Here is a 26,721-nt window from a genome sequence, read left to right as displayed (position 1 = left end):
GTGGCACACAATAGAAGGGAGCAGAGTAGAGCTTGGTGGGGGAGCAAGGATGCCTGCCCATCCGCCTTACAGAGCAGAACACTCTCAGCATCATGGAACCGACTGTGAAGAGCTCCTGGCATCTGGTGTAGCTGAGAACATAACAGTATGTTCCTGCCTTATGTCCCCTCTCAACTCCCAGTTCACCCTCAACCTGTTATCTGGCATAATCAGCAAGCTGCAGATGGTGTGGACACAGGCCGCTTGCTTTCAAACCCAACCCCCTTCCTTTACCCCAAACTTCCTCTTATTTTCTGCTTTCAGCCAGCCAAGAACTGCCACCTGCCCAACCACAGCAGCTGCAGGAGAAGGAGAAAGAGCAACACCACACCACTGCTGAAAAGACACCATCAGTTGGTTGGAAAATTGCAACCACCAGCTCAGGTACTGATGCTGCATGTACCTTGGAGTGTGGCATAGAGTTGGGATCAGCCTATGGTCACTGGGCATGAGCGAGCTGCAGCTCAGCCTCCTGTGCATTTCCAAAACCTTTTGTTTCAAATTCACTGTATTTGTTTCTTGTACTTTAATTTCTATATTCCTATTTATTTTTTGAGCAGGTTCTATGGGAATTTGCAAGGAGCTTCAATGGATAAACAGCCCTCATGTAAATGTTTTTAGTACCGCAGGTGACAGCTACATTTCAACCCATGTCATTTATGGTGCAGGCATCATTGTTCAAAATGTCACTTTTTAATTAAATTATTGATTAGCTCGATCAAAACAGTATATACTTTTGATTAACGTTTGAATCTTCAACGTTAATAAGCATGTTATTTTATTAAATGCCATAAATCATATGAAAACAATAAAACATTTCAGGAGAAATTGAAATCTGCTACATTGTGGTACTATCTTTTCTTTATGAACCAGTATATCAGTGTGTACAATACGTTAAATGTAAAGTGAATTGGATTAAAATAATATACTGGAAGAAAGTTGTTTGATGGGCAAGAAAAAAAGGTTTAGCATTGTTCAGAATGGAGAAAGGTTGGAGATAGTGCGCCCTAACGGCCATTGTTGGATCCACTTTTGCTTTTGCTTTGTGTATATGATTTAGGGAGCATAGGGAGCATGATATCAATATTTGCTGATACCACAGAAGTAACATTGTTCTCAAAATGCATTACCTCACTCTTCTCTGCGGTAAATTGCATCTGCTATCCAACTGCCCATTGCACTAAGCTATCTATTTCCCCTGAAGTTTACTTAAAGTCTATCCCACAGTTTGCCAAATTTGCCCTTTATGTCATTGGCAAATTTTGCTATCATGCTCCCAATGTCCAAGTTTGAATCATTTATGTATAGCATGGAAGTATACAATCAAAATAAAGGTGCTGAAATGTATGGATGATTAGGGCGACCTCAGGTTCATGGTTCCGTAACAACAACATATTTATACAGTGCTTTTAACATAATGAAAGACCTCAAGATGCTACACAGGAGCAATATGAAATAATGTATGATACTGAGCCACGTAAGGAGATATCAGGTCAAATGACCAAAAGCTTGCTAAAAGAAGTAAGGTTAAGAAGTGTCTTAATGGAGGAGAATGAGGTAGAAGTTAGCTGAAGGCGCAACCTCCAATGGTGGAGTGATTATATTCGGGAATATACAAGAGGATTGTGGGGCTGGAGGAGATTACAAAGATAGGGAGGGATGAAACCATGGAGGGATTTGAAAAAGAACAAGTTTTAAAATCAAGACATTGCTTGACTGGGAACCGCAGGTCAGCAAGCACAAGGACAATAGGGGAATGAGACTTGGTGCGAATTAAGGCATCAGAGTTTCAGATTATCTCAAGTTTACAGAACGTAGAATGTGGGAGACCAGCCAGGATTGCATTGGAATAGTCAAGTCTAAAGATAACAAAGGCATGAGGGTGTCAGCAACACGTGAACTGAGACAGGGGTCAAGTCAGGCAATGTTATAGAGGTGGAAATAGGCAGTCTTACTAATGGCATGAATATCAGATTGGAAGCTCATCTCCAGGTCAAATGTGACACCAAGTTTGTGAACAGACCTGCTTAATCTCAGGTTGTTGCCAGGGAGAGAGATTGAATCGTTAGTTAGGGTTTGAAACGGGTAGTGAAAACAATGGTTTCTGTCCTCTCAATATTTAATTGGAGGCAATTTCTGTTCATTCTGTACTGGATGTTGAAAAAGCAGTTTGATAATTTAGCAACAGTAGAGGAGTGGAGAGAGGTGTTGGTGAGGTTCAGCTGGGTGTTGTCAGTAAGTATGTGAAGATTAACACTGTGCTTTCAGATGATGTTGCCAATGTTACGATTTCTGTAGGGATTATAACTTTTAAAGAAAAGATTCCAACTTCCAGTTGAAGCTGAAAGGATGACATGACACGACTTCATGTTTTAAAACTCTTACTGTAACAAATGACTAAAAACAGCATTATTGGCTAAACCCTGTTTTCTTTTAAGGCAACTTATACTTTAAACTACAGAAAGGAACATTCTCTTGTTATACTTACCATGCATTGCACTTTACACGGGAATTATAGTCCTTATAACAAATAGTTGATTCCAGCTTCCAACAGGTTCCCATATCCCCATTTCACTGAGGTGCAACTTCGAGTGACCGTCTTCAGGCACTTTTCTCAGTTTTCAGAGTTTCCTAAATACACTACCAGCAGTAAAGCCTGTCCCAATGACTCTTCCCCTCTGACTATCCCAGGGCAAATCTGCCAGAATCCTTTGATGGATGCTGGAGGCATCTCTTTGACTAAAGACCACCTTGCTCTCACATCCGGGTGTAGTAGTTCACAAAACCAAGTAGCCTCTTCTCTCTGCTGACCGCACAAAACTGCTGACTGCCTGTGATCTTCATTGATTTGTAAGGAAGCCTGTAACCTGATCTCAAAAATGGTTTCCTCTGCACCCTTCCCCATGGTAATGTGCATCCAGGTATAAGTGCTGATCCTTGACCCCTACTCTCATCTTGGATGTAAATGGACAATTTACAGCACAACTGTTACAATCCAATACTTTCCACACTTTTCTGGGACCATGGGGGACTCAGATTTTACCCATTGTGAACACAGAGACCGCTGCTTTGCCTCCAACTATTAACACCTTACACCATCACCCCAGTAACACAATCTGTACCTCCCTCCATGACTCCCTTCAGTTTACTTTAATTTTAAAGACACAGTCCAAGACATAACAATCTTATAAACCTCATAATTGTGACACCGAGGGGCAGCATGTAGATGAGCAATAGGAGGGAGCCAAGGATAGATCCTTGTGGGATACCATAGGTAATGTTGCAGGAGCAGGAAGAGAGGCCATTACCTGTGATTCTCTGGCTACACTTAGATAAAAATGGAACCATGTGAGAGGAGTACCACCCACCTGGACAACAGCGGAGAGGCAATGGAGGAGGATCGTTTGGTCAACCATGCCAAAGGCTGCATACATGTCGAGAAAGATGAGGAGGAAAAGTTTACCTTTGTCACAGTTACATAGGCTGTCATTTTCCTAGAATAAATTAATTTGCTTATGATGCTTGGTCATGAAAGGTGCTATATAAATGCAAGGCTGTTCCTTTTCTCCAACAATAATTTCATAATTTTATACCTGTGACTCACAATTTTATCACTCCATTGCAGTCGACTCAGTTCCCAAATACAGCAAAGCATTCATAATTGCAATGCCTTACTGCATTAGAAATTGCATTGTATCACCGTGAGAATCAGGACCAGTGCAATCACTAGGGAAACTAGGTGGTTGCCTAAAGTGGCAAAATTTGGGGGTGGGGGGAGGTGGGGGCAGTAAAAAAACTGAATGAACTATTAATGAAACTACATAAGTAAACAAATAGGTTTCAGCAGTGGGAATGAAAGTTCTTGATCCACTGATATACATCTGCATATCTTCCTCTTCAGTTCTCTGCCCAAAGGCAGATCCAACTCATAGGGCCGTAACTTCCGACTAGCGTCGGAAAGTGCTGGCCCACAGAAATTAGAAGAAATAAATGCACACTTACCAGGCCTTGAAAACTGCGTGGCCACTTCTGTTCACTGGGAGCTGCTTGCGGCCTGCATCGAAAGAAACCTCGCAGGCCTCGGTGAAGTCTAGATCCAGCATCTTCAAGGAAGCCACGCCCCCATTTTACAGCACTAGCTGCCATAAAGTAGGTAAGTTTAAAGGGCCAGGAAAATTGGCAGGCCAGGGGACGGTAAGTGTCTAAGGTAAGCAGATAGGATTTGGGGGTTGGGAGTGTCCGGAGGTTGGGTAGGAGTTCCGAGGTCGGGGAGGGGGTCTGAGGTTGGCGGTGGGAGGGGCGGTTCTGAGGCCACTGGGGGCAGAGGGTTTCCAAGGTTGGGGGCGGTTGGGCGACGGGAGGGGGGTGGAAACTGGTCCAAGGTCAGTGGGGGAAGGAGGGTCTGAGGTCAGGGAGAGGGCCAGGGGTCCGAGGTCAGGGGGGGCTGGGGGGCAGGGGGTTCGAGGTCGAAGTCGGTGGAGTGGAAGGTCTGAGATTGGCAGGGGAGGTGGGGTCTGAAATCATGGTGGGGCGCTGGGGTCCGAGGTCGGGGGGTTGTGAAAGGGGTCCAAGGTTGTGGGGGACAGAAGGGGTCTGAGGTCAGCTGGTGGGGGGGGGATCCGAGGCTGGTGGGGGAGGGGGGGGTGACATCGGTTGTGGGGTCTGTGGGCGGAGTAGTCCGAGCTCGGGATGGGTCCAGAGGTCAGGGGGGTGGGGTGGTCCAAAGGTCTGGTGAGGATGGGGGTTTCCAGAGGTCGGGGGGTGGTCGAAAGGTCTGGTGGGGCTGGGGATTTGCAGAGGTCGTTGGGGGGGAATCAGGAGGTTGGGTGGCGTGGGGGGTTCTCGAAGTCGGTGGCGGGGTCTGGAGGTCGGGGGGTCCGAGGTCTGGTCCGAGGTCTGGTGGGGGGAATCGGATATCGTGGGGTGGGGGGTGGGGGGGTGGCGATGGTGGGGTTTTTGGGGGTAGGATGTGGGGAACTCCCATGGGGTCAGTCTGGATCTTTACAATAGTTACCCAGAAGTTAGAAGAGGTTTTAATTCTTCTAGCTTTTTCTGGGTAACTACTGGTATAATTCCAGTGGAACCATTGAAGTTTGCGATTTAAATCGCATTTTCTGATGGTTCCCAGACAGTGCAATTGTCCCGAGGAAGTTAGCACTTCTAGACAATTGCCGTGCAAACCCTTGCCTGGGAATTTGCCAGAGGGATTCCCCAGCTGGGGAGCACGGAAGTTACAGGCCAATGTGTCACGACCTCCACCACAGATAGGTTAAGGAGGCAAGTTCTGAATCCAATCAGCCAGAACAGGCGTTGAACCCTATGCTGTTGGCATCAATCTGATCCACACCAGTCATCCAGTCAACTGGCCCCCACCCAAGGAGTCCAAGTTGTTATGGCAACATACACTCTTACATGCATGTTGTAACCTGGAGCTATGGATAGTAATAGTAAAGGCTCCAATTTCTTTCCATCCCATGGCTGACCAGGAATCTCACCTATTCTTACCACCTGCCATTGGCATACGTTGGAAGGATTTACAAGTTAATACTCAACCTGTTTGGCTGCGTTAAGAATACAACTTCCGTGGCCGTCAAGTCCTGGAGTGGGATGTGAGCCCGGAGCTTCTGGCTCAGAGGCAGGGTACCTCCCACTGCATCACAAGACCTCTTCAAAGCTAGATTATCCACACAAATTGTACCACCAACTAAATCTGCAGGCCCTGGCATCCGTAGCTGGGAATGACCTTTGGGAATAGGTCTGTAATTGGTTCCAGGTCAGGAAGGAGCCAGCTGGAGATCCATGCCACCTGCTGAATGAACTCCTGCCCATTTCAGTCACTCACTTCCTGCCTGAACATTTTTTGTCTCCATCTTCATCCAGGCTAACAGATGGATTACCTGCTTTAGTAAGTTTAGTTTACCTGCACATGTGTCAAACACAAACTGATACATTAGGCCAGTGTAGCTAGAATTCAAATCTTTCCCACTGAAAAAAGCAACAGCATGACATGGCTGCCCAATCTCAAATACCACTGCACTGCCTTTCCCAAAATAGAGGAGGCATTGATAGGCATCCTGCAACCCCTTTCCTGTATCAGCAGGTTGCCATGCATCATGCAGGTAGGTTATATTACAGTAATATTATATGTGAAAGTAAGTGCATGTCAAAGGTGTCAGTTGTAATTTGCAGTTTAAATGTACACCTTGATAAAGGATGAACACGCATGATGAACAGTGAAAGAGCTTTACGATTATGGTGTACTTGAGTTCACACTAAATGTGGGACAGATCAGCAGGCATCACTCTCCCATGGATACTTCAGCTATCTACATGATAGTCTATTGGGTAGCCTTACTGTGGCAGATTCCTTAAGGTTTACCATTTTTCATGTCTGTTTCCAGGTTGTGCTGTGAGGTGACTTGTCGTGTATAGCACTCCACCTGCATGCCCAACTCTCCTCTTCCAAAAGGACAGCAAGGTAGCATGCCTGAAAAGAAATGGAAGCCGGGTCAATACATCCACATATACTGACATATTATAGATTTCCATGTGTTTACTGTAGTGTAAGGGTTAACAGATAGCATTGCTAATGTATGACGTAGATGATGATGCATTGCTGACATCAGTCAGTCACATGTTAGACTTGCGAGAGAGAGGCTGGAACACCATGCCTAGGAGCAGCATGCATACTCTGTAACCTGTTTAGATGTAGTACTAATAAACAAGTGTTAAGCAAGGACCAGAGTATCATTACAGTTTGTCTAGTAACGAAGTGCCATGCCTAGAGTCCACAGATAAGGAGGACCATCTTAGAACATGGTGGCAGCAGTAGAGACATTGATGTAAAAAATACATTGGTGTTATCGAAGGAACCACAGAATGAAGCAAAACTTGATAGCAGTTTGTACTGTCCTTCTACAGAAGGAGGAGACAAACTAGAACATGGTGACTAAAGCAAAATACTGCGGATGCTGGAAATCGTGATGATGATGGCACCACTCGAGCAGTTCCTGCCTTTCCCACAGCCATTCAGAAATTTTGAGGGTCCGCAGAGAGGCCAGAGCTGGAAATTTTGGAACAAAAACTTCCTCAGACATTGGGCGGCATTGGGATTGTATGATTAAGCGCAGCAGAATCAGGCCTGTTTATTCCTTTGTGCTTTGGGTCTAGTAGCAGACAATGTTCTCCTGAGGCAGGGGGTCGTATAATCCATTGCAGACTTCCTCAAGGCCTTCAACACATACTTAGCCTGCCACAGAGCCCCATTATTGACCAAACTATCCAGTATGTGAGGCAGGTTGAGCTTACAGAAAGAAACAGGGCTATAATTTAGTGTAACTCTGAGGCACATAACTCAGCTAACTGGGTAGGCCCACAGGCAGCAATCCCACCCATAAGAAACAAAAATAAAAATAGCTGGAAGAACTCAGCAGGTCTGACAGCATCTGCAGAGAGGAATACAGTTAACGTTTCAAGTCTGTGTGACTCTTCATCACCCATAAGAAAGCCTGTCAAACTGGGCGAATGGGCAGGAAACTCCATAGTGGTGTCCATTTTGAGATGCTTGCATTGCGGGCCGAGAAACCAACATAGACGCCAGGACTGTCTCCCAGGGGGGCACGGAATGCTTCCAGTGTGGCAAAATTGGACATTTCAAGCGTTTCTGCAAATCCAACACCTTTAATTGAGGTAAAAGACAAGAAAATATATGAAACACACACCATCCTTGAAATTGGAAATCAAGATAAGGACAAAATTACAGAGTTCCTAGGGGAAGTTAATGGTCTTAGTCCAGACTATTGCAAATTAAAGGTTTTAATATCACCTTTAAAGTTGATACTGGAGCTGCTGATGATTGCAACTGGCTACAGCCAACACCTCTTCATTCATCAGACATCAAATTACAATGTCCAGGCAGCACAGACTTTCCGTTTAAAGGCAGGATTATTGCTCCTGTTCTTTACAAGAGGGTGACAGATCTTTGATTCTCTCTACATTCGTCACAATCAACATACATCCTTATTGAATGGTGATGTTGGCATGCTTCTAGAGATCCTAGAAAAAGCAGATGTTGTCCAGCATTTGAACAACCTAATGTCTTTCATGGAACAATCTTTACAGTTTTATTTAGAACCAGTGGAATTTCAGCCTGCAGCAAGTTCCTTTCCTTCAGAGAGACATCATCCACTAGACCCTGGGTAGAGGTTGAAGTTATGAATCTTTCAGTTCTTCATGAAGTTAGGCCAGAGGTGATGGAAACAGAAGGCACTGTAGCAGACGGTGACTATCTGCATGAAGACCTGCTGGGCCTGAACTGGCTCTTTCCAAAAGAAATTGATGAGGAAGGAGCCATTGAGTGGTCTGTTGGAGGATGAGGTCCTAGAGGTTGGTCTGCTTTTGCAATCAATAGATGCACCATACGAAGTCTCTGTTGTCTTTTTAGAGGAGTCAGCTGTGTTTCTAGCAGCTGTGCAGCATTCAGATCCTTGTTCCACTGAACCTACCAATATATTGTTATGATCCCAGCTGCGGTTATCCCTGGAGAAGCCTGATCCCAGCTTGATGGATCCTAACTTTTATTATTTTGTTTAGATACATGGAGAGGGGCTACTGAACAGAATCACAGAAGTCAGCTGATGAACTTTTAATGAAAGAAGAATATTTATTTAACAAGAAAAGATGAACTATATTACAATACTCCTTCACCTACAACTATCCCTCTAACATATATGTACAGATTTGTAAGGATAACACAAGTTTCAAAGCTATCTTATACTCTAATGTTCACAGTAGGTACACAGTCCATGTAATCTCATTTAAACCTGTGGTCAGACACACCATACTCTGAAACCAAGTGATAGATACCACCTCAAACAGATGCTATGGATCTCTCCTCAACTCTCCCCCCAGACACTTATCCCACCATGAGCCAGCTGGTTTCACTGAACTCCGTCCTTCACACGAGGGTTTCCACTCTCCACTATCCAAGAACTCGCTTTGGAATCCTATCCCAAACTGACGCTTTCTCACAGATGCCTTCCGCAAGGGTTCACATCTAGGGTTTTGAACTTTTCCTCTGATGATCTTCTTCCCTGGATCACCACATACATTTGAGCTGTCTTCCACAAACTCTCTTTCATCGACTCAGCTGTGAACAGTACCACTGCTTCACATTCCCACAGCAAAGAGTTACAGACCTTCAGTTGTCTCTTTGGACCTTTTTGCCTCTTTCAAGCTATTCTCATTTTAAATCTGCTTTCTGCAACTTTTGTCTTTTTAAATCTGAAGCTTGGGGCCTTCCTCTCTGCCCCTCTCTCTTAACTTCACCTAACAAGACCTTTTCCAGGTCCCTGTCTTTCCGTGGACTAGAAGGACTGCTTGGGACTTTCTCCTGTTCCACTCCACTGGATTTTCAGACTTTCTTCTTTAGCTTGGGGCTGGCTATCTGTCCCCTTTCCATTCACCTGGGAGCTACTTTCAACCAACTTTAGCTTGGGACTGGCTATCTGTCCCTTCTAGGTTGCTCTACTTGGTCTTCAAAACCAACTGAACTCCAACAGCTTCCAAATCAAAACTTCTGTTTCTAGATTTCTGCATGTGTGTCTATGCGAGGGACCTGCCTTTCTGGACCCTCACTGTTTTTTCTCTACTCTTGTTTGCTTAACTTAGCTTACAGTCGTAAAACTCTCATTAGAAATGCAAGCACCTTTTAAAGTGAAACTAAAACTCAACTTGACCTCTTCTTAACACACAGATGCAGAAATACAAATCAAACTTAAACATTAAAGTAAAACTCATTCCTAACACCGACAAATATCAATATAACTTACTTAAACTATCTCCATTTCCTAACAATATTGGCTGGTCTATCTCTTGTTGTCCATGAAGAGATTTTCGTAGAGAATGTCTCACCTGATTCCATGTCAAAGTCCATAGAGGATCATACTGCCAAAGAGCTGGTAGCTTCCAGGGATGAAAGTCACGCAAAACCCATGCTTCAGTCCCAGCTGAAAGTCTTCTTCCCTCAAGAGCTGTATGTCAGCACAGAAGCTGCGGCAGAATCTTTAGCATTTCTAAAGCTGCTGAATCCTGTACAGCAATCTTGTCTCCGAGTTATTTGTCTACAGGGAATTTGTCCCATTGCAGAAGATGGTGTGTCTTGTCTCCATATCCTCAACAATTCTTCCTATTGTCCAGAGTGGAGCAGCCTCACACAGAGAGGTCTGGCTCTCTTACCGCTGCCTACAGAAAATAGGTAGTCCTGCAGAAAAATCATTGGGAAATCATCTCTTCTTTTTTTCATGAAAGGCTTACAGGAATGTTGTTGTTTTCTCCTTTGCTGTTTAAGTTCATTGAAATCTCAGATCTTCAGTACCTTTTCAGTCTTTGATGCAGCAGAGAATGATGCAGTTGTGACAATCTTCCCTGGAGTTGAAGATCATTCCAGTTCTGAAGGTTTTTCCCTGTGTGCTTTGAGAGAGCAACAGGTTTCTCAGAGTGTCCTGAGTTCTTCTCTTCTAGTCCCGGGGAGCCCAAAGGTCGATGCTCTTCACTCTTCTCTCTTGGATCAATGTTCCATTGAAAAGTCTTCATCTTCCTTGCAGTTCAGTCATCCTGAAACCTAAATTCTGCTTTCCAGCGGTGCTGCTAATTTACTGTTATATTCTGTTGATGTCCTCCTAGATGCAGAAGAAAACACTCATATCTCCAAGACGTCTTCCCCGTAAAGGGCCGAGAATACTGTGGACTGAATCCTTGAGGACTGTGACTTGGGGAGGGGGAAGAACAGGAGTTGGAGTTTGGTAGAATGTATTGTTGTAAAAAAGGAGTTACAGAAATGTAAAGCAAATAGTTAAAGATATAGTTTCATATTGTTGAAAATTTGATAGTACATTGGGAAGGTGTAGTATAAAGGGTTAACAAATGGGATCTGCTGATGTATGGCATAGATGGTGATGTATCACTGACATCAGTCAGTCATGTGTTTGTTTCTTGAGAGAGAGGTTGGAACACCATGCCTAGCAGCAACATGTCTACTCTGTAACCTATTTAGATGTAATACTAATAAACAAGTGTTAAGGAAGGACCAGAGTATGACTACAGAACATCTAATAGCCAAGCACTGCACATAAAGTCCACTAATAAGAAGGGCCATCTCAGAACATTTACATTACAATCTTTACCAAAATTTCATATCTTTTTCTCATTCTATTTATGCGAGTTTAACAAATTTGTACATTTACATGACTGTTCCAAAACTGTGAACCAGTGAACAATATCAAAGAACGTAATTTAATCTAGTCCAATCTATCGTAATGATTATTGGTTGTGTAAATTGCACATACAATTATCTAGTAACTGTTGCAAAAACACTACTGCTTCACAAGCCATATTACATTTATAATGTGCATTTCTTCTAGCACATATCCTGTGAAAAGTGTGGAACAATGAGAATGTACAATCGGTATCATAATGTTCTTAATTTTCATGGAAAATAAATCTGTAATTATAAATACAGAGCTTTTATTCACACTAATAAACAATATTCATTTTTTGAAAGTTAACGGTCAGGGTTGGGGCACAGCTGAATGTTTGTCCAGGGACCTAATACTCTTGCATCAGCCCTGGTGGAAACTGAAAATACAATTTGTGCAATTTCTTGAGAATCACATTGTGCAACCAATTTTGATATTTCCAGAAGGCTCTATTTACAACTCAGGTGAATGTCTAGCAGGTTCTCTGCAAGTGAATTATGTTGGTAGTCAAAGAAAAATCGTATATGCTGAAAATAACTAAAGAGAGGAAGAGCTATTACTTCTTGTTTTTGGAGAAAAAAGTGACAATACAGCTATTAGTTACTGAAGAACTCTTTTCAGAAAATATGTTGGGATGCTGTATGTGCCAAGTATCAGCGCATTAATGTTTTGAAAGTCATTACACTTTAAAAAAAATCTGAATTCTCTGCCACATTTATTCGAGTTATATGAAATGATCGCAAAGTTAAGGGTGGAATCTATATATCATGCAGGTGTACGTCTGCAAAAGCTGTTTCTCGGAATCCATTGGAGCCAAGCGCTATTACTTTCAATTTTATACTGAGAGCTGCCAATGGCCATTTTGCTGATGGGTGCTTCCATTTTACAGGCGACTTCAGTTCCCCCAGCGTTTGGTATTGGCCGGGCGGTACTTTCATTTCATTGTGTTTGACCCGCCCGCCTCTGAAACTGAAAACAACAACTGGGCGTGTTTGAACCCATGATTAAAGGCGGGTTAATTTTGATAACACAAACCGAGGATCGCTCTGGCAAAAGAAAAGGCGCAGAAACGGAAGTGTTGTTGCTGTTTCAACGGGAAAAACAAGCTAGAGCCAAAATCCTTCTTTAATAAACTGAAATCTGAGGAGCCATTGCTGGAGCAAGATATTCGCCTGGTGAGTTCAAGGATTACTGGTTGTAGATGCTCGTGGAGCAATTACGCTTGTAAAGAGAACATTTTTAAAGATAATCATCCCGCCTCCTTTTTTTTCTCAAAGGTTTATAGATTGACCTGCTCTGTGAATATCCAGAGCTCCAGGTCCCGCCAGCCAATCCCAGGGCAGCCCCAGAATGGCTACATTCCGCTGGGGGCGGGGCCGCAGTGACTGACATGACTCACTGGCTCAGCAGCAAAATGCAAAGCCCCTTCCCAGTCTCTGGATGTTCAGCAGGTCAGCTGGTTAACAGAAAGTTAACAAATCGGGGTCCACTGCTACACAGCTACCTGATGTCACAGGTATTGCTTGGAAAAAATGTTTTAAAGAACATCAAAAATTCACTGTCAAATAATTAAAAGTGAAATCAATGAACAAATTATACCAGTTTTACTTGCAGTTCATGCCGTTGTTGTACAGAAGAACATAAGAATAGGAGCTGGAGGAGCCATTCAGCCCTTAGAACCATAGAACACTACAGCACAGAAAACAGGCCATTCGGCCCTTCTAGTCTGTGCCGAAATATTATTCCGCTAGTCCATAACCCTCCAGACCTCTCCCATCCATGTATCTATCTAATTTATTCTTAAAACTTAAGAGTGAGCCTGCATTTACCACGTCAGATGGTAGCTCGTTCCACACTCTCACCACTCTCTGAGTGAAGAAGTTCCCCCTAATGTTCCCCCTAAACCTTTCCCCTTTCACCCTAAAGCCATGTCCTCTCGTGTTTATTTCTCCTAATCTAAGTGGAAAGAGCCTACTCGCATTTACTCTTTCCATACCCCTCACAATTTTGTAAATTTCTATCAAATCTCCCCTCATTCTTCTACGCTCCAAGGAATAAAGTCCTAACCTGTTTAATCTTTCCCTGTAACTCAACTCGTTAAGACCCAGCAACATCCTAGTAAATCTTCTCTGCACTCTCTCAATCTTACTGATATCCTTCCTGTAGTTAGGCGACCAGAACTTCACACAATACTCCAAAGTTGGCCTCACCAATGTCTTATACAACCTCACCGTAACATCCCAACTCCTATACTCAATACTTTGATTTATGAAGGCCAGTATGCCAAAAGCTTTCTTTACAACCTTGTCTACCTGTGACGCCACTTTCAGGGAATTATGTATCTGAACTCCCAGATCCCTTTGTTCCTCTGCACTCCTCAGTGCCCTACCATTTACTGTGTATGTCCTACCTTGGTTTGACCTTCCAAAATGTAACACCTCACACTTTTCCGCATTAAATTCCATCTGCCATTTTCTGGCCCATTTTTCCAGTTGGTCCAGATCTCTCTGCAAGCTTTGAAAGCCTTCCTCGCTGTCCACAATGCCTGCAATCTTAGTGTCATCAGCAAACTTGCTGATCCAATTCACCACATTATCATCCAAATCATTGATATAGACAACAACAACAATGGTCCCAGTACAGATCCCTGAGGCACATCACTAGTCACAGACCTCCAGTCTGAGAAGCAATCATCCACTACCACTCTCTGTCTTCTCCCACACAGCCAATTTCGAATCCAGTTTACAACCTCTCCATGAATACCAAGTGTCTGAACCTTCTGAACTAACCTCCCATGTGGGACCTTGTCAAAGGCCTTACTAAAGTCCATGTAGACAACATCCACAGCCTTTCCTTCATCTACTTTCTTGGTAACCTCCTCGAAAAACTCTACAAAGTTCGTTAAACACGACCTACCACGCACAAAGCCATGCTGACTATCCTTAATCAGTCCTTGGCTGTCCAAATAATTATATATCCGATCTCTCAGAACACCTTCCAATAATTTACCTACTACTGATGTCAGGCTCACTGGCCTGTAATTACCTGGTTTACTTTTTGGAGCCTTTTTTAAACAACGGAACAACATGAGCTACCCTCCAATCCTCCGGCAACTCACCCGTGGCTAAGGACATTTTAAATATTTCTGCCAGGGCCCCTGCAATTTCTACACTAGTCTCCCTCAAGGTCCGAGGGAATATCATGTCAGGCCTGGGGGATTTATCTACCTTTATTCGCTGTAAGGCAGCAAGCACCTCCTCCTCTTTAATCTCTATATGTTCCATGAAACTACTGCTTGTTTCCCTTCCTTCCTTATACATATGCCAGTTTCCTGAGTAAATACTGATGCAAAAAAACTGTTTAAGATCTCCCCCATCTCGTGAGGCTCCACACATAGACGACCACTCTGATCTTCAAGGGGACCAATTGTGTCCCTTACTATCCTTTTACTCTTAATATACTTGTAGAAACCCTTCGGGTTTATCTTCACATTATCTGCCAAAGCAACCTCATGTCTTCTTTTTTCCTTCCTGATTTCCTTTTTTAGTATTTTCTTACATTTTCTATACTCTACAAGTACCTCATTTGCTTCTTGTTGCCTATACCTGCTATACACCTCTCTCTTCTTCTTAACCAGATCGCCAATATCCCTTGAAAACCAAGGTTCCTATGCCTGTTAACTTTGCCTTTAATCCTGACAGGAACATGCAAACTCTGCACTCTCAAAATTTCGCCTTTGAATGCCTTCCACCTACTGAACACATCCTTGCCAGAAAACAACTTATGCCAATCCACTCTTCCTAGATCCTTCCTCATTTCCACAAAATTGGCCTTTCTCCAATTTAGAATCTCAACTCGAGGACCAGACCTATCCTTATCCATAATTAGCTTAAAACTAATGACATTGTGGTCACTGGACCCAAAATGTTCGCCTACACATACTTCTGTCACCTGACCTGTCTGGTTCCCTAATAGGAGATCAAGTATTGCATCCACTCTGGTTTGGAGTTTGTCAAATGTGTTCAGGAAAGTTTTCTAAATCAATATATAGATATATATATAGTTGGTACCTCTATATATTGATTTAGAAAACTTTCCTGAACACATTTGACAAACTCCAAACCATCCAGCCCTTTTACAGTATGGGAGTCCCAGTCAATATGTGGAAAGTTAAAATCTCCTACTATCACAACTTTCTGTTTCTTACATCGGTCTCCTATCTCTCTACAGATTTGCTCCTCCAATTCTCTCTAACTATTGGGCGGTCTATAACACAACCCTATTAGTGTGGTCACACCTTTCCCATTCCTCAGCTCCACCCATATGGCCTCTGTAGACGAGCCCTCCGGGCTGTCCTGCTTATGCACAACTGTGATATTTTCCCTGACTAGTAATGCCACTCCTCCCCCTTTCATCCCTCCCCCTCTATCACGTCTGAAACAATGGAACCCCGGAACATTGAGCTGCCAGTCCTGCCCCACCTGAAACCAAGTCTCACTAATAGCAATAATGTCGTAATCCCACGTGCCAATCCACGCCCTAAGCTCATCTGCCTTTCTGACAATACTCCTTGCATTGAAATAGATGCACCTGAGAACATTTCTATCGTGTACAGACCCTTGATTTCTGTATATACATGCATTCCTCGCTTGACCTTTATCCTCCTCCACCTCACTATCTGCTCTAACACTCTGGTTCCCCTCCCCTTGCAAATCTAGTTTAAACGCCCCGGAGCAGCACTAGCAAACCTACCTGCAAGGATGTTAGTCCCCCTCCAGTTCAGGTGCAAACTGTCCAGTTGGAACAGGTCCCACCTTCCCTGGAACAGAGCCCAATTGTCAAGAAACATGAAGCCCTCCCTCCTGCACCATCTCCTTAGCCACGTATTTAGCTGCATTATCTTCCTATTTCTAGCCTCACTAGCACGTGGCATGGGTAGCACTCCTGAGATCGTAACCCTGGAGGTCCTGTCCTTCAACTTTGCACCTAACTCCCTAAACTCTCTTTGCAGGACCTCCTCCTCCTTCCTATCCACGTCATTGGTCCCTACATGGACCATGACATCTGGCTGCTCACCAACCCTCCTGAGAATACTGAGAACTCGATCCGAGATATCGCAGACCCTGGCACCAGGGAGGCAACAGACCATTCGGGATTCTCGATCTCTCCCACAGAACCTCCTATCTGTCCCCCTAACTATCGAATCCCCTATCACTACTGCTCTCCTCTTTTCCCTCCCTCCTTTCTGAGCTGAGGGTCCAGCCTCGGTGCCAGAGACGTGACCACTACAACTTGTCCCTGGTAGGTCGTCCCCACCAACAGTATCCAAAACGGTATACCTATCATTGATGGGAACGGCCACAGGGGTGCTCTGCTCTTTCTGTCTATTCCCCTTCCCTCTCCTGACATTCACCCAGCTGCCTGCCTCCTGACTTTTAGGGGTGACTGTCTCCCTGAAACTCCTGTCTATTACTGCCTCTGCCTCCCGTATGATCTGAAGTTCATCCAGCTCCAGCTCCAGTTCCCTAACTCGGCTTCTCAGGAGCTGCAGCTGGATGCACCTTTTGCAGGTGTAGTCATCAGGGACAATTGTGCTGTCCCTGACTTCCCACATACAGCGTTCGGAGCACTCGACTGCCCCAACTGCTGCCTCCATTACCTACTCCTAATTTACTGAAAAGGACTTTACCCGGCCCTACCCCACTGGGAGCAAGCTCGTACTCAACCTCTGCTCGCCTAAGCCTCTCGAGCCAAAGCCTCAAAGCTCCACTCCTTCACTGGGCCACTCACACACTGGCCCCTCGCAGGCTGGCCGCTCCTCTTCAGCTTCCCCTCATTTTATTTTCAATCTCTGCGCTCTTTTTCAACTGACCTGCCTTCAAGATCCACGCTCTTTTTCAAATGACTTCCCCCACGCTCTCCGCGCTCTTTTTCAACTGACCTGCCTTCAAGATCCGCGCTCTTTTTCAAATGTTGAGTGCAAGAGTCCTTCTCCTCGATTCCCTCCTGAGTCGCGGTGACTGCGCTGACTTCTCCCAGAATGCTTCAGTCACTTCTCACCAGCGCCCTCTGTTGGATCTTGCTGCACCATTCATTAAGATCGTGGCTGATCTTCTGCCTCACCTCCACATTCCCACACTATCTTCATCTGTCTCGCCCTAAATATTCAAAAATCTGTTGACCTTGAACTGAACATCCACAACTCTCTAGGTAGAAAATTCCAAAGATTCATAACCCTTTATTAAAGAAATTTCTCCACATCTCAGTCCTAGATGACCAACCCCTCATTCTGAGATTGACCCCTCATTTTAGACACCTAGGTTTGACAACCCCCCCCACCCCCAAGATTGGCTTGGAGTCTCCAAGATTGAAGATCAATCTCCAGGACACACTGTGCAACCCTAAAAAAAACCTTGGGACGTTAAAAAAGATTTTTTTTTTGGTCATTTTCTTTGAATACATTTCTCTCTACCAGATATAAAAATATTGAAAAGGGGGAAAAAACAGGCTGTTTGACTGACAGTCAAGTATCATCCAATTTGGCAATTAGTCTTCTGGAATGTGGGGGAAAGTCATGTGATGAAACCTTCAGGAATACATTTAATTGCAGTAAAAAAGGACAAGGGCAGCAGATAGATGGGAACACCACCATCTGGAAGTTCCCCTTCAAGCCACTCACTGTCCTGACTTGGAAATATATAATTTCATGGTCACTGAGTCAAAATCCTGGAGCCCGCTCCCTAACAGCACTGTGGATGTACCTACACTACATGGACTGCAGCGGTTTAAGAAGGTAGCTCACCACCACCTTCTCAAGGGCAATTGGGGATGGGCAATAAATGCTGGCCTAGCCAGCAATGCCCATATCCTATGAATGAATAAAAAAAAAACCTATGGACACCCCACTCAAAAGACACATCCTCCTAGCAGTTACCCTGTCTTTTAAGAATTTTGTATGTTTCAATGAGATAACTTAATGACAACAACTTGCATTTATATAATGCCTTAAAACTTCGTAAGGCACTTCACAGGCGTGTTATCAAACAAAATTTGACAGGTCAGCAAAAACTTGGTCAAAGGGAAATGTCTTACTGGAGAAAAGAAAGGTGGAGAGGTTTGGCGGCGGTGAGGGGACGGGGGGAATTCAAGAATTTAGGTTTTAAACATCAGAAAGCACAACCCCTAGTGGTGGAGTGATGAAAGCCTTGGGTGCAAAATAGAGTTCCCAAACCTCCAGGAATGACCAGGAGTTTCCCAGAATCATGGGTACCTCTCCCGAGTTGTACTGGCAGTAACCATGGAGATCAGCTATGTAAATTTTCCACCGTAGTGCACCCCTCCCTCCCACCCTGCTCTGTGATGATAAAGGCTGCTGTGCAAGTCTCAGATTCAGTGACATCACCCAACCAGCGCTGCAAAGAATTTCGACCATGTGGAATGCAATCAACAGGAGACTGTAGAGCCAAGGCTCAGGAACCTTGTATGTCAGTATTCTGGAGTGCCTGAACTCATAAGAGCTCTGAAATTGCGGGGAGGGGCATGCTTGAAAGTGGGGAAAGAGAAGACTGGGGATCAAGGGGGAATGAGGAATCAGGAGGAAAGATGGAAACTAGGCATTGGGGGCTCGAGGGGAGAGATGGAAATTGGGAAACAAGGGCTCGGAGGAGAGATGGAGGCTGGAGAATAAGAGTTTGAGGGGGAAAGAGGAAGATTAGGAAATAGAAGCTCAGGGGAAAGGCGGAGATTGCAAAATGGTGGCTTGGGAGTCATGGAGACTGGGGAATGGAATCTCAGGGGTGTCGGAGATAGATACAGGGGCTCTGAGTCTGGTTGTTGGAGACTGAGGAATGGGGGCTTAGGGGTAGATATGGGAAGTTAGTGGATGTGAGGTTTTGGGCTAGAAGGGTGTTCTTTTTCAGAAAGCCAGTTGGTAAAGGATAGAACTGGAACCAATCTTTGCACACTTTTTACATATACTTACAGAGTTATACATTACAAGCATGTACCTCCACAGTTTTGGTCGGTGACCAACGCATTTGACTCAGTAAATTGTGAGGCTCTCTGGATTGTGTTCCAAAGATTTGAATGTCCAAGAAACTTGGTCACAATCCTGAAATTGCTTCATGATGATAAGACTGCAATTGTTTTGAGTGGGAGAACTGAAACAGATGCCTTCAAAATCTGGACCAGGGTCAAACAAGGCAGTGTGATAGCCTCTATACTATTTACAATCTACTTGATAGTGGATATTCACCTCACCAAAGATCAACTGCCCTCAGGTGTCAGTATTAAATGCCATTTAGATGGAAAACTCTTTAACCTCAGTTGCCTCTGTGTTAAAATTAAACTGACCGCCATAGATATACTTAATCTAGAGTTTGCAGATGACTGCAGTGTCGTTGCCTACTCTGCAGGAAATTTGCAAGCCACTCTTGATCTCGCATGCAAGGAACTTGGCCTGTCCTTAAATGTTGCCAAAACAAAATTCATATCTTAACCCACACCTGGTCAACCAAATATTCCACCTCTCATATATGTTGAAGGGGAGACTCTGGAATATATTGAGCACTTGCCATACCTTGGCAGCCACCTCTCTCAAAAGGCCACCACTGATGAGGAGATCCGACACTGGATCAACTGCACCAGCTCAGCCTTCTACACTCCATGGCAGTGGGTCTTTGACAACAAAGACCTCCACAAGTCAACAAAAGTTCTCGTGTATAGAACAGTTGTCATCACCACACTCCTGTACTGCAGTGAGACTTGGACCGTGTATCAGTGACTCAGAAGAGCGCTAGAGAAATTCCATCACCAATGGATGCCTCTGCTGCATCCTCTGGATTCAATGGGAGGACCATTGAACAAATGCTAGTGTTCTTCTTGAAGCCAGCTCCACAAGCATTCAGGTAAAACTCCTGCAAAATCAACTTTGATGGACTGGACACTGTGTCTAGATGGCCAAAAAGCATCTCCTTTGCCAGATCCTGTTTTCTCAACTCTCAAATGGCTAACATTCCAGGGAGGACGAAGAAAACTCTTCAACAGCTGTCTGAATCTCTCCTTGAAGCATGGCAGCATTGACATTAAATACTGGGTGGAGCTTGTTACCTATCGTTCCATCAAGCTGCATCTTGCTTTGAGTCATAACGTCTTAATGATGAGGCAGAGCAGCAGGAGAGAAAGAAAGAAAAGGAAACAAATCCTGCATTCCGGAGCACACTACCTGTCAGACATCCTGCCCATGTGCTCATGGGAGTTGAGAATCGGCTTCTTCAGTCACATGAAGACCATGGCAGAAGCTCACAAACCTGAGTAGACGTCATCCCCGAATCAGGAGACAGCTGACAACGAAGAGTCTGTGTTTTTTCTATAGACATTCATGTAAATCCCCAGTGAGTGCCCACCAACTGCATATAATTAAACGCAATTAATTTGCAATTAATAGATTCCCTTCTAGCTCTTTAAATAAAAGTTAGAGTTTATATGTAAAATTCCAAAATAAATGAAATCAAAAACCCCCATATTCTGTCCAATGTATTACATTGCAATTCAGCTCTTCTTTAGGTCCCTAACCATTTCATTGTACAAGCGTTTTTTCTGTAAAGACAGTTGTTGTCATTCATCAATTTTAGAGATTTCCTTTCTCCCCAGCATTTGTTTCAAGCCAGCAAAGTGAATCAGTGACTGTTTCTCACTACACTTTAGATACAGAGTACGTTATCCTGCAATAAATAATTATCTACAGAACAGTCAATGGGTGTGTCATCTTCAGTAGGTACATTGTATAGAATGTGACTTAAAACATTTGACACATATAATCCCATATACTCTGCCTACAGAAGAGCCAGTGGTTCAGCAGCTAATGTACTTTTAACAGCCCTTTTTTAATTTTCTTAGCTTCTCAAGCTAAAGGACAACATTTCTCATTTTGACCCATAAGAAATATTAAGAAATCAGCTGCACTATAATACCCAGCAGGAAGATTAGCATGTGATGTATCGCTAAAAATAACTAGTTTCATGTTCTTTGGGTCACCTAAGGATGGGAACTGAAGTGCACATTTCTCCAGATTTAATTCTTTCAATGTTTTATTTGCCCGTAAAACATTCTCTACTTCAGGGTGTTTCATTGTAGTATTTAACACCAAAATATCAAAACTAACATCTGGTCATTCTGAATGCTCAGTCAGGTGCTTAACCTTACATCGCTCCTCACTACTAAATGAATCAAGGCAACATGTTAAAACCAATCTGTTCCACATACAGTTAAAGTGCAAACACTCTCTAGCATGCACAGTTAAAATGGGCCCACAATGAACACATTAATCAAAGGACTAAAATGCCTTTTGACCACTATAATTTGTTCACATTTGTCATTATCTTCATCTTCTTCCTCAGAAATCTATGCTCATGTGTCATTTCAAGAACCCAACCTCGCTGCTGTGAGGAGTTCATTGCAAAATGATACTTTGGATTAAACCTGAGGCAACCATCACCACCACCTCAAAGGCAATTAGAAACCATACATGTTGTCGGTGTCCATGAGTTATTGGGTCTCGCACGCTCTTTCAACTCACTATTCTTTATGTTGTGGGTTTTATGCTGTACTGTTGCCTACACCTATAGAACTGCAGCTTTTCTCTTGAGATGGGGTGAAGTTTCTAGTCTGCAGAAGTTTTGCACTTACTCTTGATTGGGTCCTATATCTCTTGGTTGTTTTCGTTAAACCAGATGATGTTTCCTGGTAGAGAGGACTAGGGCCTCTTTGCAGGCTTGTTAGGGTGAACTTTAGGTTTGACCCGGCACTATAGGCACACGGTGGCTCTTGGTGACTGGAGCTTGAGAGGTTGCCAGTGAGGTGCTGACTGAGAAGGGCCAATTTGTTGGGATCTTTTGAGGCATTCCATACTAATTTTCTTGTGGCATTGCTTCTGTTGCCTCTGTTGTTTGGGAGCCAGGTTGATGGAGATGATAGCTCGGTTAAGGCAGTGATTGGTCCAGCAGTCATTGGTACCTGTCATGGGGTGGGTGACGTTGACATCTCTGCAGTTCCTTGCTTGAACAATGATGTAGTCAAGCAGGTGCAAGTGTTTGGTCTGTGGATGTTGCCATGAAGTCTTGTGCTTGTCTCACTGGTGGAACAGAGTGTTGGTTGTGACAAGGTCATGTTCCAGACATTTTGTCAGGTGAAGGACTCTGTTGGAGTTTGCTTTCCCTAACCTTCTTTGCCAATCACACCTTCCTCAAGATTCTTTCCATAACCTTCTAGGAATTTACGCACAACTGAATCCTGACAGTCCTGTCCTGGTAACAACAGCCAGTCTCAAGTATTTGTCTCAGATTCAGTGGAATCACCTTCCACATTCTCTGAGAAGGATCAGTTTGTTGCTTGCTGGAACTCGATCTAGGGATTGCTCAAGGTCGGTGTTGAATTCTTGTTTTTGCCTCATCTGTTGCCTCAAGTGTGGGAGCGAACATGCTGATAACAGTGGCATCCTGATTCCTCATTAGGGTGAGCTGGGCAGTTATGAGACACTCGCTTATCCCACAGGGGGAGTCGCTGAGGCGCCAAACAAGATCACTTTTGATGGCGAAGACCAGCCTGTGGAAGCGTTGATCCTCTTCTGTAAGGGACTTCCAGAAAAAGGTGGACCTGCTACTTTACTCCTTCAGTTGGCCTTCTCCTGCAAAATGTGCCTTACTTAGGGCGGCAACGTTGATGTCAAGATGCCTGAGTTCCTGAGCTATGTTGGTGGTGCGACACTCGGATCAGTCACTGTTGGGCTTGTCCATGGGAGTCCTGACAGTCCAGATTTCAAACTTCATTTTGATGAGTGGAAGATGCCAGTGCATGAATTTTTTTTTAACGTGGGGTGGCCATTGCATGCCAACCACTACACTGCCTCAGCAGAGTGTTGCTGTAGCTGGTCACCCGGAGACCAAGACTAATTGATCAGCCCCCAAGGCCGCAGGACTCGTCACTTGAACCTGGTCCCCCGAGGCTACAGGGCTGCAGCCGCTCCCCTCCTCACCTCTTGACCCACAGCCAGGAGTGGGGGTAGTAGGCATGGGATTGATAAGTGTGTGCAGTTGTGCAAAAAAGTTTAAAGGGACTGTGTACTAAAAAAAATGGGCTATGCACAGCAACTAAGTTTTAAAGAGAACATTGATTACACCAATTACAATCAGTTACATATAGACTTTCAGTGAGGTAATGTATTACTGTTGGTTGTGAAGGAAATCTGAATGTTACCACTTCACTATTGGTGATCAGTGCAATTTCAATGAGTTACCATTAGTTGGTGCTGGGAACGCAGTTTGTGGCAACAATGCCTTTGGTCGTCTTAGTTTAATTTCTGGAAATTACTGGGTGTCGGACAAGCAGTGTGACAGGTTAGAGACTGGAGGGGTCGAGACACATGGTGGTGAGGTACAGCTTGTTGTCATCAGTGTACATGTGGAATCAGATGTGTTTTCAGATAATGTTGCCAATGGGTATCATGTAGATGAGAATTAGGAGGGAGCCAAGGATGGTTCCCCATGGGAACCCCAGAGGTTTTGGGGTGGAATTAGGAAGTGAAGCCATTGCAGGTGATTTCCTGGCTCCAACAGGCGAGAAAGGAATGGGACCAGGTGAGAGCAGTTACTTGCCACCACCCCCCCCACATCCCCAACTGGATGACAAAGGAGAAAAATTAGAAAAGAATGGTCAACCCACACCCAGGGTTACAGACCGATCAAAAAGCACTAGGAAGGATAGTTAACCACAGTCATAATTACAAAGGATGTCATTTGTGAATTTGCTAAGTGCTGTTTCATAATGCAGTAAGGTAGACGCTTGATTGGAAGGGTTCAAACACGAAGTTGTGGGAAAGATGGTTGCGGATTCAGCAGGCAGCAAGACATTGAAGGATTTTGGAGAGGAAAGAGAGGTTGGGGATAGGGTTTTACCATGCTTATGTCTGCTCAACAATTTACTGTTAATGAGCACTAGATTATCAATGAACTTGCAGTGATTAATCCTTCATTATGGCCATTAACATACTTCAGCAAAATGAATGCACAAGCTAGCATGATGTCAGTTAAATTGAAGAGACCCAAAATGGAATAATCTCAAACCTTGAATTTCCTGAGCTTCAGATCATGTGAAAAGCATTTGAGCATTGCTGTTTTTGGCATCATTAGAAACAACTGCTGAGATTATACCTTATAATAGCTCCCAGCTATCTATTATTTTTATTTAAAATAAAAGCACACAATGGATCTACTGGAGGTGGGATTTTCTATGTTATTAAATACAGAATGTTTATGTATTACTTTACAGTAATGATATTGCAATTATTAATGTTCCAGTGTGCATCAAGCACATTGATTATATTGACAATTGTCACCTGCACTAATACCCACGAAAATGGTGTAAAAACAGATGAAGGATTATATCTGGTAGCACCCCAGAACAAGCGTAGCGATTAACCCATGCCCGTTGATTGTAATGCATGCAGCATGCCAACCTTATGGTGCCTGTGCATTTCAATGTTTCACTATCTAGACAGCATTAACCAAGCTGCTCATTGGCTGGATGCATCAGCAAGGGATCAATATCATGAGTGACTAGAATCACTTAAAGCTTACCTGCACCTCTTAAAGGGAAAGCAGGTGCTGGCATCAAAGTGACTTTGACCTGGGAAACACTTAAGAATGCCACAACATGGGAGAGCTGGAGTTTCAAAGTTTTGCAATGTTACACTGGAGTCAATTTTCCTGACACGTGTCCTCAGGGAGCGTCCTTGTTACAAGGACAGGAAAGGGGTTAGAATTCTGTTTTACTGGATTTCTGCCTTTTTCACATTACTTCAGAATTCCCAGGGGAGGGCAAGCTGCGTTTTCCTCTACAGTGGGCACAGGCTTATTGTGCCAATCAGTGATAGCACTGTTGCCTTTCATTTGTGATCACCCTTCAGGATTGCAACCTGTAATCTGGGTTGACACCTCAATGCAGCATTGACAGACTACTACGTTACTGGAGGTACAGTCTTTCAGATGAGGATTGTTCCAGTGGGTGCAGAAGATCTTGTGACATATTTGAAGAAGAGCAATGGAATTCTACCAATGCCCTGGCCAACATTTATTCCTCAACCAACATCACCAAACAGATAAGCTGGTCACTTATCTCTTTGCTGTTTGTAGGACCTTGCTGTGTGCAAATTGGTTGTCATGTTTCCAATATACAACAGTAACTACAGTACAAAAGTACTTCATTGGCTTTGGCAAGTCCAGAGGAAAGACATTATATAAATCCAAGTCCTTTTTTCCTTTCTTTACTGCCTAATTGTCCTGGAGGAGTGTTCACTTGGCATTGTAATGTCAGAATGCTAAATGAAACATGACACTGTGGCCTGTCACTAATAGCCTGCAGGATCCCTGGGGCAGGCCAAAGACTTGCAGTTAAAAGCTCCGCATACTCAAGCAGATCCAAATCTCTGCTGCTCATAATCTAATCTGTCAAATTCCACTCACCCCCATCAGCCTGCTGCTCACGGTACTTCATTGGCTCCTGGAACGCCAATGTATCAGTTGTAAAATTCTAATTCTCATATTCAAATATTTCCTTGGCCTTGCCTCTCCCTCCCTCTCCAACTTCCTCCAGCCTTACAAACCTCCATGAATTCTGAAGGAAAAAAATCTGAAAGAAAAACAGAAAATGCTGGAAAAACTCAGCAGGTCTAACAGCATCTGTGGAGAGAAAAACAGAGTTGACGTATGACTCTTCTTCAGAGCCACAGAGAAGTAGAAATGTGATGAAACTTATACTGTTAATTGTAGTCGTCTAGCACTATAGCTAGAATTCCTTCACTAACTCTCTGTTTCTCCACCTCTCCCTGCATCTTCCTTAAAACTTACCTCCTTGAGAAACCCTCCTAATTACTCCTCCTTTGACTCAATGATAATTTTTGTCTAATTATGCTCCTGTGAAGTGCATTAGAATATTTTCCTATATTAAAGAGGCTGCATAAATTTAAGTTGTCCTTTTAATTAAATAACCGTTTTTGTTATTAAATAACTCCTGAAAGTTTTGAGAGTAATCGGGGATTTCTAACTGCTGACCTTGATAAAAGGTCCTTACCTCAGAGGTTTGTCTGCACCTACATGTTGAAATTTGCTCCTCTTTCCAGACTTGGGCAGGAGATGGATCCGCCTCAGGGCAGTGAGCTAATATAGATCTCAGTGCTCCTGTTCCTGGTTAGGAACAGCAGACTACATTGCTTCTGTCCGGCATGCTGGTTGGGAGGAACAGGAAAATCTCCTTATTGTATAAAAAGCTTTAAAAACAGTTATTCAAAGCCACAAAAAAGGAAATGAACAGATATCAGTTGTGAAATGTGTTTTATCTACTGTTTATTGCTGTGTTCTTCTGGAATCAGTTGTTTG

General features: G+C 43.8%; 1 protein-coding gene across 1 annotated transcript in view; it reads left to right on the top strand.

The window, feature by feature from the left end:
• The first annotated feature begins 12,171 nt into the window (after positions 1-12,171).
• ccdc82 (coiled-coil domain containing 82) overlaps positions 12,172-26,721 on the top strand; it is a 105,774-nt gene continuing 91,224 nt past the window's right edge. Inside the window, exon 1 of the mRNA XM_078545812.1 lies at positions 12,172-12,468. The gene's annotated coding sequence lies outside the window, so the exon portion shown is untranslated. The remainder of the gene's footprint in view (positions 12,469-26,721) is intronic.

Source organism: Cetorhinus maximus, chromosome 7 (genome assembly GCF_964194155.1).
Source record: "Cetorhinus maximus chromosome 7, sCetMax3.hap1.1, whole genome shotgun sequence".
Lineage (NCBI taxonomy): Eukaryota > Metazoa > Chordata > Chondrichthyes > Lamniformes > Cetorhinidae > Cetorhinus > Cetorhinus maximus.
The sequence above is the reverse complement of the archived record's forward strand: the minus strand, read 5'-3'. Positions and strand labels throughout refer to the sequence as shown.